Raw genomic sequence first — 6,402 nt, forward strand, 5'->3', positions numbered from 1 at the left:
GTAATGCAGCATTGGGGTATGTAATACAGAATTACACTGCAATGTATGCACTGGTGTCATGTCTTGCACCTTCACCTGAAACTATGGCTAGATATAACAATGCACAGGTACTGGAGGGAGTTCTGTATGCAGACACACGGATCCAGTTTTACACTAACCATGCTGGCTAGTGTGGACAAACTGAACAAATGCTGCTAGTAAGACTTACTGCAATGTTAACATTTATAGAATGTACTTTTGTATTGACTTTTCCACCATTATTTGCTCAGCTCTAACTGTGAGCCCGGCTGTGCATCCGTGCAGAAGAGTAAGGCAGCCAAGGAGCCATCTGACTCACCTATTCTGGGGCTTAGAGCAGTTGCCACTGGATGGTTATGTCCCCTGCTGTAAGGAGGGTAGATAAGAGCAGGGAGGGGGCACTGCAAGGACTCTGTCTCCCAACCTGACAATGCACTGGAGCCAGCATAGAGGGGGAATTGATTGTTTCTTTTTCTTTCCCTTCCCACTTGCCCCTAGGGCAAGATGGAAGCAGGAACCAAACTGACTCTCTGAGAAGCATGTGGTTTGCTGCCCCATGGGATAGTAGACAGGGCCGTCCTTACCCATACACAAATTACACCAAATGGCCCCAAATTTCCTGGTGCCCTACACAGCTGCATGCTGCTCCAGCGGCCAGCCTGATCCCCTGGCCAGCTGAGCCAGCCAGGAAAACTGCCCCCACCCCTGCTCTGCCCCGCCTTGTCCCCACTCCACCCCGTCCCCTGAGCTATGTCCCAGAGGACTGCAGCAGGCGTCGGACATGCCCTGCGCTGACCAGGCGGCGGGAAATGGAGTGACCCAGCCCCAGCTTGCTCCACTCCGCTAGCTCCCAGCCTGCTGCCAGTGAGTGCTGGGGGGTGGTTCCCCCTTTCCCCCCAAGTCCCAAGGCTAAGAGCCAGGGGAGCAGAGTGGAGCAGGCTGGGGCCAGGTCACTCCACTTCTCACTGCCCCGTGAGTGCAGGGTCGGGCCTGCCCTGCAATCACCAGTGGCAGGAAGTGGAGCAACCCATCCCCAACCCGCTCTGCTCCACTGGCTCATTCTGGGGGGCGGTTCCCCCCTGCCCCCAAGCCTGCTCCTGCCCCCCACAGACCTTGGGCATAGCCCCACCCCCTGCGGAGGACTGGGGATGTCCCCCCAGAGGACTGGGACCAGCCCTTTCCCAGCGTAGGGCACCACAATGTCTAGGAACGGTCCTGATAGCAGAGCTCCCGTTTCTCCTTACTTGGGCAGGATTGTAAGGTTACAGTTGAGTCTGAAGGCTTTACATTCAGCAGGGCACTTAAGCACCTGTCTAAATACACACACTTGAACAACCCCACTGACATTAATAGGAATACTTGCTTTCTTAAAGTTAGGCACTTCTTAAGTACTTTTGCTGAATCAGGGCCTGATAGTATATGCTACCAGCCTTCCCAGAAGTCTAGGATATCACAATGGATATAAACACAAAAGAAGAGACTTACAACTCCTCTGTGGCAGATGGTATTCTAATTATACATCTTGCATCAGTGAATCCATGAAGATAGCACGTAATTTTCAGATCAAAGAGCTGAATGTCTGCCAAAAAGCCTCAGATTATCCACTAAGAGATCACAATCAAATGCATATAGCATTTGTTTCAAGCCACAAAGGGAAACTGATCTATTTGAGAAAGTCCAAATTAAATATATAGCTATTTTGTGCATTCAACTTCTAATAGGATTATCTACAAGAGTGATATAATACTAGTATCTCCATTTCCATCTGCAAGCTTCTGTTTCTGTAGCAAAGGTCTTAGAACTTGTGTAAGTTTAAGAACATTTGCTTTGACAAAGACTTGGGTATTTGCAGACATGGAATTAGGGTACGTCTATGCTACCCGCTGGACTGGCGGGTAGTTTTTGATGTATCAGGGATCGATTTAGTGCGTCTCATCTGGATGCGATAAATCGATCCGCTAATTGACTCTCGTACTCCACCTCGGCAGGAGGAGCAAGCGCAGTCGACGGAGGCGCTGTGGCAGTCGACTTGCTGCTGTGAGGATGGCCAGGTAAGTCAAACTAAGATACTTCGAATTCAGCTACACAAATAGCGTAGCTGAAGTTGCGTATCTTAGTTTTGAAACCTCCCCCCGAAGTGTAGACCAGCCCTTAGACTTTTAAAGCTTCAATAACTGGTCATGTCTTGTTCATCCATTTTTATCGTCATAAATAAAATTGAGTAAATCTAATTTTTTAACCAAGGTCACAAGAGCATCAGTCTGAGCCAGGCAAAATTTAAATATGTGAGCCAGGATATGAAGCTGTCTAATGTGACAGAGATCAAGAAAGGCAGAAATTTTCTGCTGAACATGGACTCTTTCTGGTAAGGGAAGTGTGAGGGTCAAGTGTGTCCTCGCTCTGGATATTGCATAGTCAAATGAAGTGCTGGTATAATTAGGTTCATTAGTGACACCCATCGCTCTGCTATATGAGCACATTGTGACAGTTTTGGATTTTTTTGGAGAATTCTCTTGCTTTTGAGGATACTAGGAATGTTTCATAAGGAGGAGGGGGGAAAGTGTGGTTCTACTTAAAGAGTGACTGTAAAATGATATAGTAGGACTCCATGTTGTCTTTCTGCTATTTTCCATTCAAATGTTCTGTTTACAAGTGTCACAGGGAGGCACAAGTTTCCTCCTCCTTGTCCCTGCGCCCCGTGCTTGGGCTGGCCAAAGACAGGGTCTCAGACGCCTCTCGCCGGTGCTTCGCCCGTGTTCTTTTATTTACAGTGGCTGTACAGTCCCAATTCCCCCAACCCCTGTCCCCGCTCTGACCCCTCACTGGTCTTCTGGCCTTTGAGGCTTGTGTCAGCCAATGGAGACAGAGCCTCAACCCTCCTAGCCTCTTGTCTGGTTCTCCTCTGCCCAGCCCCGAGCTTTTCCCTGGGTTTATATGCCTTCCCAGTCATCAACCCAGCTGGTTCCACTAGTTCAGCAGATCACCCTGAGCCTGCCTTCATTAGGGCCTGCAGCTGGGCTCCCTGCTAAGGGTCTTGGCCCAGACACTCAGCCACCCTACAGGGAAACAGGGGGAAGCCGGCTCTTTAGTAGAGCACCCAAAGGTTGTATATCTCTGCCCTGCGACAGCAAGCAAAAGGGGTTTTCTGGGTTTTTCTTTTAATGTGCCAACATCAAAGACTCAACCTAGCATCCTGGAAGCAATTTGGTTCTTTCCTTCTGACGTGTCACAGCCAGTTGCGAAAGCTCTGCAGGCAACATCTATACAACCACACTGCCTCCAGTGCGTTTAAGTGCAGCATTGTTGTAGCCGAGTTGGTTCCAGGATATTAGAGAGACAAGATGGGTGAGGTAATATCTTTTATTGGACCAACTTCTGTTGGTGAGAGAGACAAGCTTGCAAGCCACAAAGAGCTCTTCTTCAGGTTTGGGAAACTCTGAACCGTCCCTATGGTACAGCAATTGGAGTGATCGTCCTGGGCCCAGCATTTGTGGGGGCCCTGCGCTTCGTGAGGAGGCGGGGTGGATGGGTGAGGAGGAGCCCCTCCTATCAACCTCCTGCTGCCCCCAGCACCTCCTGCTCGCCGGTGGGCCCCGCCAATCAGCACCTCCTCCTGACTCCTACTGCTGATCAGCTGTTTCATCTAGAGGCACTGGGGAGAAGAGCGAGGGTGTAGTGTGCTCAGGGGAGGGGTGGAAATGGGCGTGGAACAAGCAGGGTGAGAAGAGGCGCGGTGGGGCCTTGGGGGAAGTGGTGGAGTTGGGGAGGGGCCTGGGCAGAACTGGGGGAAGCACCCCCCCCAGCACATAGAAACTCAGCGCCTATGTTCTGGGCCCCACACCCCCCTAGGGCATAGGCGCCGAGTTCTAATGGCACCGGTGGGTGCTCGACCCTCCTCTGCCCCCAGCCCTGCCCCAACTCCACCCCTGCCCCTATTCAACTCCTTCCCCAAATCCCTGCCCCAGCCCCGCCTCTTCCCCACCTCCTCCCCTAAGCACGCCACATTCTCGCTCCTTCCCCGTCCCTCCCGGAGCTTGCTACAGCTGTTTGACAGCGGCAAGCGCTGCAGGTAGGCGGAGGAGAAGGGATGCGGCACGCTCAGGGGAGGAGGTGGGGAGGAGATGGGGCGGGGGGAGAGCTTGGCTGCTGGTGGGTTCACAGCACCCACTAATTTTTCCCCATGGGTGCTCCAGCCCCGGAGCACCCACAGAGTTAGCACCTATGCCCTAGGGACTGCCCTGGGGAAACTAACTCACTTTGAAGATATTACCTCACCAATGGGGTTATAAAGTTATTGAAAGGTAACAAATAATTCTGCTGCTGATGCATAAGAAGGAATGAAATCCAGCTCTCTCACTCATAAGTGTTGGCTCTGCAGGGCTGACAGGAGCAAAAGTTCACTTTAGTCGCTAAAGTTGGCAGACGTGACTGAATGCATGTTGGGAGTTGTGTAAGAAGGGGCTCTTTTTACATAGTTACTCTGTGCAATAGAACAGCACTTTAAACAAGAGTTTTATCCCTGCCCTCTCCCACCCCCCAAATTAAAGGAACTTGAGAAAATTAGATTTAAAATATAAGTGCCTTGGCATGCTTCACCATGCTTACCAGAGTGTATACCAAAATGTCATCGGAAGCCTTTATGATGAGCAGAACAAGCTATTAGAACGCTGAATACACAGTAATTTCTTTTAAAAATAGTTTTTTAGTATTCCATGAAGATAGCAGTTTAATGTATTAAGTGAATTAACACAATATGATATCTAGGTGTTGTAACCAGACACTGACTACTAATGCCTAATAGGGTGACCTATTTTCATGTATTCACTGTTTTTAATACCAGGGAACTTTTTCTGTCTCGCACAGGAAATATGAAGTCACACTTTTTTATCAGCTCTTCTTTGAGTAAAGAAAACAATTGAATTAAAGTAAAATACATAGCGTGTTACAGTAGGCAGACAGGCAGTTCCAGTATTCCCAGGATGTTTCTTCCTTCCCTTTCTTGGAAGTACTTAAAATAAATGGTAAACAAATAAGGTTTATTTATAACTATGGACAAATCATCTAACACTGCCACATATCCCAGGAAAGTATAGGCAAGCATGGTTAAAGGAATAAATTATTTGCCATGGATTCTGGGTCATTTTAAGCGAGCAATCCCTTTAAGCAAGTGTGTGTTTCATGCCACCATTGCCATTTTAAAGCTTTGTCATTAACTCCAAACTACTTTGAAGATATTAGGGTCAGACTGTTTCTAAGAAATACAGAATTTATAGCCTTAACATCTAATTAGATTTTAAATGGCTGCCAGAAGAGGACACTGCAGTGATGTATTTTTTTTCCATAGCTCTTTGTTCATTCCTTGTGGTTTCATGATAAATTTTATGATTTCCTCTGGTGATAGGAGTAAGGGATGGGGGAAGGCTGACCTACACCATGCTGTGAGGGTATGTGACCAGGCAATCTCAAAGAGGGAGGTGGGCCTCTTAACAGGAAATATGGAAGCAGAGAATGATTAGGTGTGGAGACTGAAAGGGGAAAGTTACTGCCTTTTTGGATTAGCACTTTTTCCTTGTGTACGCATCACTCGTTCCAGCCCAACAGAAAACTGATGCTGGCAAAATTTCTCACTTTAAACTAGTTTTTCAGTAATCTAACTCCTTGTCTTTAGTGGGATTTTCACTGATTTAAATAAAAGGAGAATTAGGCCTCATGAATTCCTTGTTTTTAGGGTGTTTTTTTCTAGAATTTCTTTTCTTTTCTTTTTTGCAGAATCCTACCTTTCATCTCTTTAAGTGAAGTTTCTATCCCCTTTGCTGTGAAGATAGCATCACAATGTAAGCCTGTCAAACCTGTTGGCCTATTTAAACCAGCCTTCCAGCCAGAAACTATTTCCAGATGAACAAACATAGCAAAGGAAGTATGAATTATACCCCTCCCTTTTATTACCTCCTAACTTCAAAGCTAGTTGAGTTGTTTCAAATACTCCTATAATTAAGAATAGTACAGCAGTGTAACAAACAAATACGAAAGTGGAGTCCATGTGGCCTTATACCTCCCCTCCCCTAATATTTTTGCAGAATGGGTTTTGTCCACCCAATTCTCCAGGACTTTCCTGTCTCACTCTATGCTGGAAGAGAGTTTTCCATCATCATTGCCATTTCTTTACTCTTATGTCCCTAGATTCTTATCTCATGAAGCTGTAGCACTAGACCTTCCATCCATCCATTCTAGAAGGCTGCAAATGGTCCCTTTGTTTAACTGTTGTGTTTATTGCTTGGCATGAGGTGCTGGTGTAAGGCTTGGATCTTCCTACTGGAGACTCAGGAGATTCTTTGCCATACCCAGCCTCTTAAAGGCCTGGGAAATAGAAATTTTCACATCTAA

The 6,402-nt window shown here is 47.4% G+C and overlaps 1 long non-coding RNA gene across 1 annotated transcript in view; it reads left to right on the forward strand.

Moving 5' to 3' along the window:
* The window catches only part of LOC120397356, a 30,350-nt gene extending 24,432 nt beyond the window's left edge, over positions 1–5,918 (forward strand). Inside the window, exon 3 of the long non-coding RNA XR_005593746.1 lies at positions 5,788–5,918. This is a non-coding gene — a long non-coding RNA (uncharacterized LOC120397356). The remainder of the gene's footprint in view (positions 1–5,787) is intronic.
* Positions 5,919–6,402: the final 484 nt, after the last annotated feature.

Source organism: Mauremys reevesii, linkage group 2 (genome assembly GCF_016161935.1).
Source record: "Mauremys reevesii isolate NIE-2019 linkage group 2, ASM1616193v1, whole genome shotgun sequence".
NCBI lineage: Eukaryota > Metazoa > Chordata > Testudines > Geoemydidae > Mauremys > Mauremys reevesii.